This window comes from Molothrus ater, chromosome 14, assembly GCF_012460135.2.
Source record: "Molothrus ater isolate BHLD 08-10-18 breed brown headed cowbird chromosome 14, BPBGC_Mater_1.1, whole genome shotgun sequence".
Lineage (NCBI taxonomy): Eukaryota > Metazoa > Chordata > Aves > Passeriformes > Icteridae > Molothrus > Molothrus ater.
This window is the reverse complement of record NC_050491.2, coordinates 4873559-4886714: the sequence shown is the minus strand read 5'-3', so window position 1 is coordinate 4886714 and position 13156 is coordinate 4873559. Positions and strand designations below refer to the sequence as shown.

The 13156-nt window shown below is 44.8% G+C and overlaps 1 protein-coding gene across 3 annotated transcripts in view; it reads right to left on the bottom strand.

The window, feature by feature from the left end:
- Window positions 1-9391, bottom strand: part of HTR2C (5-hydroxytryptamine receptor 2C) — a 218492-nt gene extending 209101 nt beyond the window's left edge. For 2 of the 3 annotated variants that reach the window (XM_036401894.1, XM_054516298.1), the window contains exon 1: window positions 8601-9388. The gene's annotated coding sequence lies outside the window, so the exon portion shown is untranslated. Of the gene's footprint in view, window positions 1-8600 lie in introns of all 3 variants that reach the window. The other variant, XM_036401896.2, reaches the window with a different exon arrangement.
- Window positions 9392-13156: the final 3765 nt, after the last annotated feature.

The window sequence follows — 13156 nt, the reverse complement described above, 5'->3', positions numbered from 1 at the left end:
TTTAGACTTTCTGTGCTGACAGACACTGACCCCCAAGAGAACACTGCATTTGACCTGAAGCCATGGAGAAAGCTTCCAAAATTGAATGATAGAACTAAGATTATGGGTGTGTAATTTGATTAAAAGTGTATAATATCACATGGTAAAAAACTTGGAGTTTAAGGTTTTAGATTATAGTAATACATATAAAGCAAGAAAAGTTTTAAAGCAGAGGCTGGTCCTTCTTTTTTACAAGTTTAAGTGGTCTTGTGGATGTGATGTTAACAGAGGCAGTGATGGCAACAAAGGAAGCATCAGATGAAGGACTAGGAGCTAAAGGTCCTGCAGCATCCCTCATCTATTTAGCTGCTCAGTACCCTGGATAATATATTCTACATACTAACAGAGGTATTTTTAAATACAACTTCAAATCTAGCATTTGTAAAATTGAAGTGCATTTTTCTACCTCCTTCACACAGTTCAGACCTTGTTTCAGATTTGAAGGAATACAACCTGTAAATAAAGAATTAATCCCTAAGCAACCATGAAGATACAGAGAGAAAAGCCCCCCAAACATTCCACATAACTTCTCCTACTCCTTTATGTCCCTCCCTTCCCTGTGTGGCCATGATTTTCACACATTTTCAGCATCACACTTATCAGATTTTATTGCAGTCAGCTTGAACACCACAGGAATCTGTCAAGCAGCACAATCATACAAGGGCTCATAACCAAACACAAGGACTTTTCCCTTCATCTTGCCACACTGCAACCATCTCAAGGAGGCAGAAGGGAGAGAACACAAGCTCCTACTCCATCAGGTACAAAGGGTTCTGTGAATAAACCTCAGCACTGGCTCAGAAACAAGAGTGTGGCTGTTTGTGCTAAGCTAAGCAAAGCAGTGGCACAAGGAAAGGCCAGCACTTTCAGAAAGAGGCAGTTACACAAAAAAATTTGCCATCTTGTAAAATTGTCCTTTCCTCACCCACATGGTGTTAGGCACAGCCCCCACTGGGCTGTGCTTAAACACATTCACAACAGTCAGGCAGACGTGACGTTGATCACTGCTGCCAGGATATATTAGGATTATTATATTCTCACCCTGCTTTTTACATTTTTCTCTAAGCATCTGCTATTTGCCACTGTTGGAGACAGGATACCAGGCTGTCAGTAATTGTTAGTGTCAAGGAAACAAATGGACTGCTCAAGAAAAAACTGTGAAAAAAATGAAGGTGGCAAAAAGAGAGAGGAAGAAGTAATCAAAGTGGAATCATAGAGTCTCAGAGATGAAGTCAAGGGGTGCTAAATAAATAATAAATACCAGGGTGAGCACTGAGGGGATAGGAAATAGAAAACAACAGCCCAGTGATTGGAAGAGGAAAAACTTTACTCTGTATTCCTGCTAGAAGGGAAGCACCTCAAGGGCAGAACAAGGGAAAAAGATGATCAAGCTAAGGAAAAGACACAGATGAGGCAAGGAGCTGGACAGGAGCATTTTGGGTGGGCCACAAATATTAGTCCAGCAATTGTAAGTGGTCACCTGGACATGAGACCCAAAGCAGCATCACAGAGCAATTGCTAGAGGACTGAACTCTAAGGAACAAACAAAACCAAAATGCATTTAAATACCAGCAGAAGCCTCAGAACCAATGAAAAGTATGGCAAAACAAGAGTGCTCAAAAACCAATTTTGTAATTTGCTTTATCTCTGTCATGGATTTTATGAATACCTCAACAGCAACCTGCTCAGTCTCTCCTGGAAACCATCACCCAGGAAGCTGGACCTGAAAGCAGCAGAAATCATTGTGACTGCAGGGCCTCCTGAGCCTGCATGTGATGAGAACCTCTAGCAGCCAAATCCTGACATTTTTTAATCTATTTAATAAAGGGGGGGATGGGGGGAGGGACTAGCAGCTGTGCCAGCACTGCAAACTTGTTTTTTGCAAACAGCTCAATGACACATCACACACTGACTGTAAGAATATCATTACCTGAAATTACTACAGCACATTTTAAAGATCACTGATAATTGACAAGATGTAATTTTAATGAGGAACCATCAGTGAATGGAAGTGCTTTTAACTGGGCCTACAGAGACAACTCTTACAGCCCAATGCAACTCAGAACTGGCTTAAGTGATAAATATTGCCAAGCTTAGACAAGCAGAGTCAAACAACTCAGTCCTCTCCTTGTGCCCAGCCCTATCAGAGATCAGACACTGTAACAGAGAAAAACACAAATCTACTTGTCTAGGATCAAAGAATGCAGTGGGGAAGAATCTACCCCACTTACAGAAGGGGGAACTGTTACGTTGAAAGTCGGAGAATTGAAAATATATATGGGAGTCAGAGCAGAAAAATGGAACACAAGGTCCCAGGGCCATGTTGGAGCTACAAGATCTAATGACACTTTTAGATGTTTGAAGAGAGGCAAGGTTAGAAAAGTCATCATCTCTGTGTATGGTGCTAGTGAGAATCCCAGTAAAATCTGGGATTCTGCCATCCCAGAGAAGCCACCTCTAATGTCCACAGCTCAAAAAGATGCTGAAAAACACAGAAATGCACAGAATTTAAGTGCCTGAAAACAGATTGCATGGGAAGGGTTCTAATTATATGATCTCTTCAGCAAAAAGAAGGCTGAAGAATGATTTGTCCACATCATGGGAAATGATTTGCATTACCAGCAGGCTCCTTAATTAAGCAAACAAAGGACAAAGATGATTCAACTTATGGAACAAGAAAAGAATCAGATTGGATTTATTATTTTATAAATCTCCAGAAATAATTACTCACCAAAACAACCACCCTGAGGATACCTTTGAGAACCAGTTATCTGTACTCTTTAAATAGGCCTGAATATTCTTCTGACAGGCAGGGAGAAGTTGCTGGGTAAAATTTCCTGTAGCCCGTGTCACCAGGATGATCCCAAGGATCATGCAACAATTGCAGAACTGAGGACTGCTAAAGAATATTTGCCATATTCACACTACAGTGCTCAGACCTACTTACTTACATGAGGTTTTATATTTGCACACAGGTTTAGAAAATAGAGAATAAGATGATTAACATTTAAAAGCAGTTAAGTTATCAAGACAAGAGAGCTGTTTGGTACATTTATTCCAGCATTCAGCTATTTTATTGTTGTAAGCCAAGTACATAGAACTGGGTACCATAAAATATTAAAAAATCAGGCTTTTTCAAAGGGAGCATATATTAAATTTAATCCATAACTATAAGAGTTTCAGTAGATGCACGATAGCCCCCATTAGGAACATTAATATTACAGTCTTCCAGATAACAATGTCCACTATAACTGTGTGCAAACCACCGTATATATATTAAAGTCCAGATAATTAATAGGCTTCTGCATTTTATTATTTTTTCCCTTTGCAAGCAATAGCTGTTCTAAAATCATATGTCTGCCTAGAGCTTTCTGAATGTCACATATGCTGAAAAAGAAAAATTGTGGTCAAATGCTGCAACTCTTGGCATGAAAGCACACTCAAAATTCCACATTTTGGCTGAAACAAGCCTGCTGGGTAAATCTCTAACATAAAATTCTTTATGGCACAAATCCCACTCTGCTGGTCTTCTCTCTGCAGCAGTAACTGCCTGAATACAGTCAAGGTGTTGGGAAGTGGGCAGGAGCAGAAGATCCACAACTCCCACTGACACAAACATGTATTATCAGTCTGTAACTGACACAGATTTTGCCACTTTGGTTTCACCATAAAGCCTGGAACATACAAGTCTGGTAGCTAAAACTGCTGTTGAACAGTTAGCATGACCAGCAGTGCCAATCAAATAGATGGTTTGTGGAATCAAGTAGCAATATCAGGTCCCAGGGAGCAGAAACAGAGCAGCACCTGCTCTCGGGATGCTCAGGAGCAAACAGCAGCACACACTCCACAGCCCCACTCCATGGCAGGGACTGACAAAGGCACTCAATTCAGCAAGGCAGAGCTCAACCTGCAGGGCCAGATCCTCCATCAAAGGAGCCCAGAGCAGCCCAGGTGGGGCTGGTGGTTTGCTGGACGTGGGACCAGGTGCTGTTGTGGGGGGCTCATCTCACCCAGCACTGCTGCACCACCCCCACACCCAGCCCTGAGCCGGTCACTCAGGCTCCACCCATGGGGACTGGGGAGGACTGGGCATTTCCAGCCTGCAATTCATCTCATCTTGCTGTAGACAGGGTAGTGGTTCCCTCAGAGGGCTTTTTTTCTCTGCTGCAAAGAAAATCTAAACGTGAAGTTCCAACACCAATGCTTGCAGTGTCAGATTAATGCTCTTGTCTCTGTCAGAGCCAGGTAATTATATCTGTAATGACCAGTGAGATCTTCCACACTGTCACACCTAACAAAGCTGGGACAGAGTAGGGAGAACAACTTTGCCACTGCTTGAGTTGGAAATCAGAATTTGTTACTTGTTATTTAATATCTGTGGAGGAAAAAAAAATCAAAATACAGAAATTGGTAATAAAGGAAACAATTGGTCATAAAGGAACCAGAACATGTCCTGCTGTCCAGAAGACCAAAGTGATGATCAGAATGTGTCCTGGCTGTAGAGCAAATTAGCTGAAGTAGTTACTGGGCAACTTGAATTCATGGACCATGGCCCAAGGATGGAAAAACCTTGGCTGGCAGTGGGGCTGCTCTGTATCATGTCCTGGCTCACCACTAAAGTGCAGCTTTGCCGTGCAACCACCTCCCACCTCTATTTTCCCCTTTATCGATTGTGCAGAATTCATACAATATTTATAGCACAGGAGGAGCATCACAGTGATGGGGGGGTGATGCCATTTCTCTAATGTTTGTTGACTTATGGCTAGAACGTGCAATTCACCAGCTGAGGAATGTATCATTCCTATTCATGCTGCACTGCTCAGAAGTGCTCACATTTCAGCCCATGTCAGCTGAACAAAGGTAGCCAGATCCTTGGACACTTGCCACTGCAGCTATGTAGTAGAGTTATGGTGCCTTGAACATTTTATGATCTCTGATGATAGCAGCATTTACACTGGGCTGATGGTTCAAATTAATCTGATTTTCAGAAGTTACAGCATTTAATTAGGACTGGTAATAAAAATTACAGCATTGAAGGAGCATTATGACAGCATCTGTCCTGATCCGGAGGTGGGGGGAACCAGTCAGAATTTTTTTAAAAGCAATAAATTATTAAATTTGGTTAGTCACAACCAAAGAAAATGACCTTCTGGAACAATAAACAATAGATAGCAGCTGCCTCATCTTTGGGGTGGAAAGACACTTGATTTTGCACCTCAAAACATTTCTTTGATGTGTTGTAAAACCCACTCAACAATACAGATCCCTTTCTGTACATTTTCTAAGCAACTACATCCTAGCACTCCATTTTTACTTTTATTGCCTTTCAGACTGGTGAGAGCAATATAATGATTCATCATTAAAGTACTCCTTAAGCAGCTTTGTTCCTATTTGTTGCTATATATATTAAATAGAAATTGCTCTTTGAATTCAACTCTAAAGGCAGACTCAGTTTTTTATCTAACAAGAATGATCTCCAGTCATCATCTGAATCTAGCAAAGTGAGAAAACCTTTTGCATAATATAAATATCTGCATTCACTAAGAGGAGACTGATGCCACCACCTACCGTGAATGCATTTTATAAGTGGTACAAAGCCAGAGAGATTTCAAATGCAGTCTCTTAAAGACACTCCAGGCACTCTCAGAAAGGAACAGTTTTATGTCCAACTCAACAGTTTCTAGACAACAGGCTTTACTCACCTGTAGCTGGTTTACAAGCAGCATACAAACCATAAAAAATGCAATGGTTGCTGAAAGAGTGCAGGTACCTAAAGAAGGCCCTTGTTTAAATCCCTACAGAAACCAGGGGAATCACTCCCTGGCACATAGTTATTTCTTTGGCCTGTCTGTTACCCATCTCCTGACCACCTGTGACTGATGAGCAGCTCATGACTCACCAGCTATTCCAGCATGGCTGCGCAGGCCCAGCACCTAATGGATAAGGGCAGGCATTGTCTCCCAAGGGCAAACCTGCAGAGATCCCAGCATCTCTGCTGCCAGGTCAGCACCAGGCCCATAAGAACATCAAATTCAGCCCCTTGTTGCAGAGGGGCACAGGGGAAGTCCCTGCCCTCCAGGGTGGGCAGAATGTCACTGCCAGGGAGAGGAAGTGACCAGTTCAGCATGTGTGACACAAAAGGCTGGCCAGTTCCAATTCAATAAATTATAATTTTTAAACTACCATTATTAACCCTAACAAATAGCTCTCAACTTCCACATAGTTAGAGTTTAATGCAGAACTTTAGTGCTGACCAGAAAGGCTGCTCAGAAATAATCAGTGGTTCAAACACCACTGGTTTGATTTCCTAAGCAGATTACAAGTAAGGTAGTAAGGAAGATATTCCCATCCACTTGTTCAGAACAAAACACATAGAAATAAACCCCAACACTTTGCTGTCCTTGTAGAAGGACCTTTTACAAAAGACACTTGCTGGAATAGAGGCACAAAGATGACCAAAATAATTGCTGGCCAGCAAGTGCCCAATCCAATTCTGAATTTTCAAATCTTGTTTAAGAACCGTTTTGCTTTGATTCAGCCAGTTCTAATCACCATTCTGTCTGTGTGCAAACAGCAGTAAATGGGATGACTAATACATATTCTTTTCTAATGTTTCCTGCACAGACAATGGTGTTACTTAATGTCCACCACCTTTTATAAGCACTGTTTTAGACAGAAGCCATTCAGATGACCTTGTACCAGTTCCACACTGGTGAGACTCCACTGAATGTTCATACATTTGTGTTTTCACCACTCCAAGTGAAGCCAGGAGATTTTTCTCCTCTCTGTGGGAGAAATAAGAGTTGCTATGGAGCACTGGGTATCACCTAGTGCGTGGGTAAGGAGGGATCCTCTTTCTCAGGATAGAGAGAGCAGCTGCTTCCCAGGTACCATCACAGCCCCCATCCCTGGCAGGGATTGTGGCTTCTTGATTCACGCACAACAACAAATCCACCAGACCCACTTCTGCTTCTGCACCTCCAACACAGAGGCCTTGCAGAGCAGAGAGATCTTCTCTACAGGATCCCAGAAGGGGACACAGAAAAGTGCCCTATTCTAGCAAAAAGAGAAGGAAACATGCTCTTGACTGCATTTTGGCCCAAATTACAGAAAAAAAAAAATGGTAGATGGATTCTACTCCAAACTCCCCTATGAGAGATGTCAGTGCTGAGTCAAACACAGCACAGCCCTGGGGAAATTGAGGAGGCAATTACAAACACTCTGACATAAAAGCTCAGGTAGCCACACATTCCAGTTAAGAGTGTGCTGCTACCTGAGCAAAGAAAACAAAAGTGACTAAAGAGATTTACAGTGCAGATGACAGTGCTGCTCTTTCTCCTGAAGAGTGCAGTCATGAATGACACATTTGTTCTGCCAGGGTGCCACAGAAACACTTCTCAAACTGTTACACAGCACTGGCACTGTTGGCTGTGCTGTATCAATAGCTCTACAAGGCCAGGAGCAAACACAAACCACTCTCCATGTGATGCAGGTGTGTAATCCAGGCAGCACCTTCCTCTTCTGCACAGCCAGGCTTCCTTGGCAGGGTCTGCACTCAGGAGCCAACAGGCAAACCTACATACGTGGGTCAACCAGGCCAACAAAATCAGAGGTATCCAATGCCCAAAACTCTGCTTTTCCAAAAAAACTGGAAACGTTCCTTTCAGCTGAATCTTTACAGAATAAAACTCCCACTGGAGGTCTCAAGACAAACCAGAAAGAGCATGCTCTGATAGTGAGAAGGTAACAGTATTAGCTGCTGTTGATTTTGTTAGGGATTTCTCAAGAAGGCAACTTTCAAAACAAGCCTAAGTAAATTTGATGGCACTGACAGATCTTTTTTTTCCTCCCAGGTATTGGTGCAAAAAATCCTCAAGCAAAGATTCTGGGTGGTAAAGTAGTTAGAGTTGAACAAAACTCCTCTCCACAGGGCTGGGAAAGCAAACAAATCCCAGACTCATACACTGCTGCTTCTAAAACAAATTTCCTTCTCTACTTCTGAACATCAAGATCAGCCCTGAAGGACCTCAAAATTCCCTCTTCCTCAGTGAAGATCATCACCTTTTTTCTTCCTTTTAGTGTAATTTCACTCCTCAAAAAACCACCAGCACCCTGTCAGCAGCATTTTCCCTCTCTGTGAGGGTGTCCTCTGTCCTCCCCACGTCCACAGGAGCAGAATGAAGGGACCTGTAGAGTGCACTGTGTCCCAGTTTCTGAACCAAAGCATAACCCAGCATACTGCAGCCAACCTCATGGAAAGGTCATACAGCAGGAAGAAGTAAAAGCTCCCAGGTGTATTTCACTGAGACAGAGGGTAGTTTGTTCCAATTAAGTGCAACAACTTTATTGCCAATCAGAAAAGGTACCACTCAGGTATCCTTTGCCCTTCTCCTCCCTGCTGCACACAAAGAAATCACACACGTATTTTCTGTCTGGCATTATAGATTACAAATTAATCCCTGTTCCCATGGAAAATTTTTTAAAATTGTATACCCCAGACCGAGGAGAGGACTGTATCCCCAGAACAGATCACGGCATATTGCACCCGGAGCAGCACCTACCTCCGGGAGCCGACAGAGCCAGCAAGTCAACATAATTCCTCTTGGCTGGAGACATTTACCCCAGCTCAGACAGCCGGGGCTCTGCTGCCATGCCTGGAGCTTCGGACACACCAAGAAAGCATCTTCTGTGAGCAGCACGGCTCCTCTCACAGCCCCAACTGCAGCGGCGGCAGCCTGGCAGAGCAGCAGCAGTTGAATTGCTGCACATGTATCTCTGCAGATTATTTCCTGCTCAAACACTTGGCGTAAAAGCAGATGCTCTTAACCCTCTGGAGGCCTCTGCCTTTGTCCCCCCTCGGCAGAAGAAAGCTAGCAACTCCAAATATTCTGCGCTGAGGCCGGAGAGGAATGACCGGAGACACGCAGGGCATCTTCCCAGAAGTAGTCCCAAGCTCGTGTTAGTTGCAGTCACTTTGTGCTCGGGGAGCCAGGCATTCCCAGAGCAGCCCCCAGCATCCCCAGGCAGGCACCACACTGCATCACCCACTGCAGATCCCCAGGCTCCAGCCGAGCACCGCTCGGAGCTCCCGCAGGAGCCCCGGCAGGGTGGGGTGGCCGGAGGTCTGACCCTGCGGCTGGAGGCCACGGCCGGGCAGATGAGGGACACGGGAGGAGCAGGAGTGATGTGCGAGCCCAGCAGAGTCAGGCACGCCGGGCTGCTGCTGCTCGTGGCTCAGGGCTCTGCGGCCCCGGGCGCTGCCCCATCAGCCGCCCGGCACAGGGCACGGCGCTGCCCGCTGGCACCCGGCTGGCGAGCGGCAGCGCTGCTCCCGCTCACAGCCTGCGAATGTGACTGGAAAGCATGGCTGAAAACATGCTACAATTAACAGAGGGAGGGAGATACTATTGCTCTCCTGCTAGTCTTAAAGGCACATTGCTCACATGTGCCTGTTGAGGATGCGAGCGCCCGCAGCTTCAGTCCCGGCTCTCACCTTTCTGCGGGCAGCCAAGAAGCCCAGGCAGGAGCCCTTGTCCGGGGGTGGGGAGGGAGAACACCCCAGGAGTCAGGAACTGAAGGGGCAGCTAGCAGGAGTGCCTCCATCAGGGGCTGGGGGTGAGGCCTGACACACCTTCACTGCTGTGCTGGGAGTCCAAGCAAGCCCCTGCCACCCAGCCCGACTGCTCACCCTGCCACTCGCACCCCCATCGGGATCCAGCCCGACTGCTCACCCTGTCACTGGCACCTCCACCGGGATCCAGCCCGACTGCTCACCCTGTCACTGGCACCTCCATCGGGATCCCAGCCAGACATGGAGCACACTGGCCACTGCCCCACCCATCCCACATGGCACCAGCCACTGTCCCCAGCAGGCAAGGAGGGTCTGGTATCCTCCAGGAGCATGGTGTCCCTCTTTGGTCTGGGCAGGACAGTCAGCTTAGTGGCACTGCTCCCACTGGCCCCAGCAGCAGCTGCAGTTTTGCACCTTGGTGCAAAGGATATTCCTGCTGTACAGCCAGAAGCTGAGGCACTGAAACCCAATGTGTCACACATCCTAAAGCTGTGATGAGTTCAGCAGGTCTTAGACTGCCTGTAGCATCTGGGGCCACAGCCCCAGGGCTGGGGCCAGCAGGCTGTGCACCAGCTGAATGCCACATACTGTCTCTTTGCTTCTCCTCATCCCCTCTTCTGAGTGCCTTGGGATACTCTAGTTTGTCCTTCACCATGTCACAGCACATATACAACAATAACAATGCCAGTAAGTCCAGCTCACATCAAGTTTTCCCTCCCATGCCCCCCTTAACAGCTGACATCTGAAACTCAGAAATCTGCAAAACAGGTGATTTACCCTATTAAAAATCTCCACTTTTTTCTCAGTAGCAGTTGTTGCCATAGATAAGATGCTTTTCTGAGCAGGACAAACTGGTGTGAAGCCCTGAACCTTGTTAAGCCTCTGCGTCACACAGCAACCCGTTAGCACCTTTGATTCTCCAAGGCCATGGAGACACCAAAATTAACCTGATCAATACCTGCCTCCATCACTGTTAGCAGTGGGGATATTTCAGCCTGAACACACAAAGCCAAAACAAATTACTATGGTGAAAAGTAAGTTAAGGATCCTGTAACTTCGCTCCTGAAAAATAGTCTGAAAGGGAACCCTTAACACAAAACCAGCAATACTCACCACTGATGCAGGAATGCATCACAGCAAAGCAAATACTTTCTTTCTTGTAGTGCTGGTACAGAGGGGCTATTAAAACATGATCCCCTGATGAAACAAGTGCAATGCATGTTTCACTGCTTCCAGGCCATGCAGCTTCGTGCAAAAATACCACAGTGAGTTAATTCAAAATTCTCTTTATTAAGCATTGCATATCTTAAAGAAAGGCTTTTTAACACCAGACTTACAAAATACGTATAAGTAGCAATCAAAATGCTAGGCAGAGACACTTAAGGCTTCATGCTCCTGAAGTTTCTCCCCTGAGTATCAAAGATCAAATTTGTTCTCCAGAAGATAGCTGAGGATTTCTTGAGTTTAATGCTTCCTGAGCTCATTGATTAGTATGCAAACACAGCACAGTGACTTCCAGCACATCACTACAACTATCTGTCCTGAAAGAAAGCAGTCCCCTGCAGCACACTCAATAGAAATATTCTGTGTACAGGCACTATTACTTCTTTAAACTACAAGACCTGATGGACCAACCAACTTTAAATTCAGGGGAAATGACTGCCTATTAAATTCATAAGAGCAAATGCTCATTTGAGTTATTCCATCTTGTACAACAGAGTGTTTTGGCAGGAGAAGCTCAGGTCAGCAGGGTCATATCTTTCTGTCAGATACCAGGTCTGCCACTAAAAATTATGCACATGCTTGCAAGGGTAGATTTTTTTGGATTTATTGTAATATGAGACTTCATTCTAAAAAGTATTTGCATGTAAGGAAGCCATCATATTGGGAAGAGTCACACTACAGAAAGTTGAATCATTAAAGATGTCTGCAAACAACTGCAAAATCCAGAACTCACACCACAATTGTACTAAATTGCATATTCCACCAAATATATGTATTCTAATTAGACTGCACTGCAAATCAACCCTTCTCAAAGACTTGAAATGCATAACAAATTAATGTATTCTGTAAGAAACACAGACATCATTAGAGTGGGGGTTTACAAAAAGAAAAAACAAATAAACTTTGGAAGTCAGAAACCTGACTATAACTATTCCAAACTACCAGAAACATATCTTCAAGTGTATTGCTACGTGATACCTGAGGAATAACAATTCTAAAACCTTTTGAAACTCAGAACTCCCAGGCGGTGGACATGTCCATGCACACAAAACAAGCAACTACCTTAGAGACAGCAGGCACAGTCAAGACCATCCAGCACACTGACCCTACTGAGACTTATAAAAATAACAGCACTAGTTTAAATGGCTACTTTGGAAAAGAAAATAAAACCAAGCAGGAGCAAGAGAGATGGAGGCCTGGCAGGATGAAACTGTACCCACTTGCAGGGGTCCTGTAAACATTGTGGCTATCTCTGCTCAGAAATCCCAGAATACTGACCTCAGCCTTCATGTTACAAAATTCTCATGCTCTACTCCTGACATTCAACATCTGACCTCTCTTTATAATTATTCTTTTACTGAACTCATACAGTACACGAAGACTAATTCATCTTGCAAGAAATGTTTCGTGCCCTGCTGTTACCAAGTTGCAAAAGATCACAGTTGGTTTGTGGCAGGTAAGTAAACAATTCATACATCATGTAAACAATTCATATGTCTATTGTCAGCTCATCCTTCAGGTCACATGTAAAAACCCTTACAAGTGGGAGGAAAGGGCTCTGTACAGTGTGAAAAGCAATGTCAACACAATCATTTCAGCCTTCTGGAGAGTGTTAGGGGTGGCTGGAGTCTCACTTGTGCACTTCATGCACTGAAGCTCTGCACTGGCCAACCCCAAGGCAAGCACCTGAACTCCTACAGGAAACAATGGCAAGAACAGCACTGGAAGAAGCCAGGACAACCTGGTAAACAAAGGCAGGGAGAGTGTCCCTCCTGAGCCTTGCAGCCACTTTTCTTACACACAATAGGAACTATACTCAGTACAGTGAACAGCTCCTCTACAGACCATGAACGGAAAATTTTGACTAAGTAAAACATTTGGAAAACAGTGAAAGCTTCTCTCAGAAGGACATTTCACACACATGTCCAAAATCTGTAAAGGGTAAGCGCCACAGCACATACCACAGTTGAGATGACCACAATACAGAGTATCAACATGCAACTTCAGAAAGCTTTAAATATCCCCACACAAAATAACACCTTACCACATCAGAAGGCTTCAGGCATCCACCCACACAGAGCAGCATAATCTCCCCTCAGAAGGCTGCAAGCAACTGCCCCTCTTGTTCTTTAGCCCAACCTTTTATACCCTCATGTAGATGCATTGCACCTGTGTGCCCTCTGCTCCCTTTGGTGATTGGTCAGCACTCCATAGCTCATTGTGCAAATGCTGCTCACCTGCTTTTCACAGCTGTAGCGCATTGGGGATGAGGTTCAGCCACAGCCCCATCCCAATCACCCCAAACTATGTGCATACAGGAAA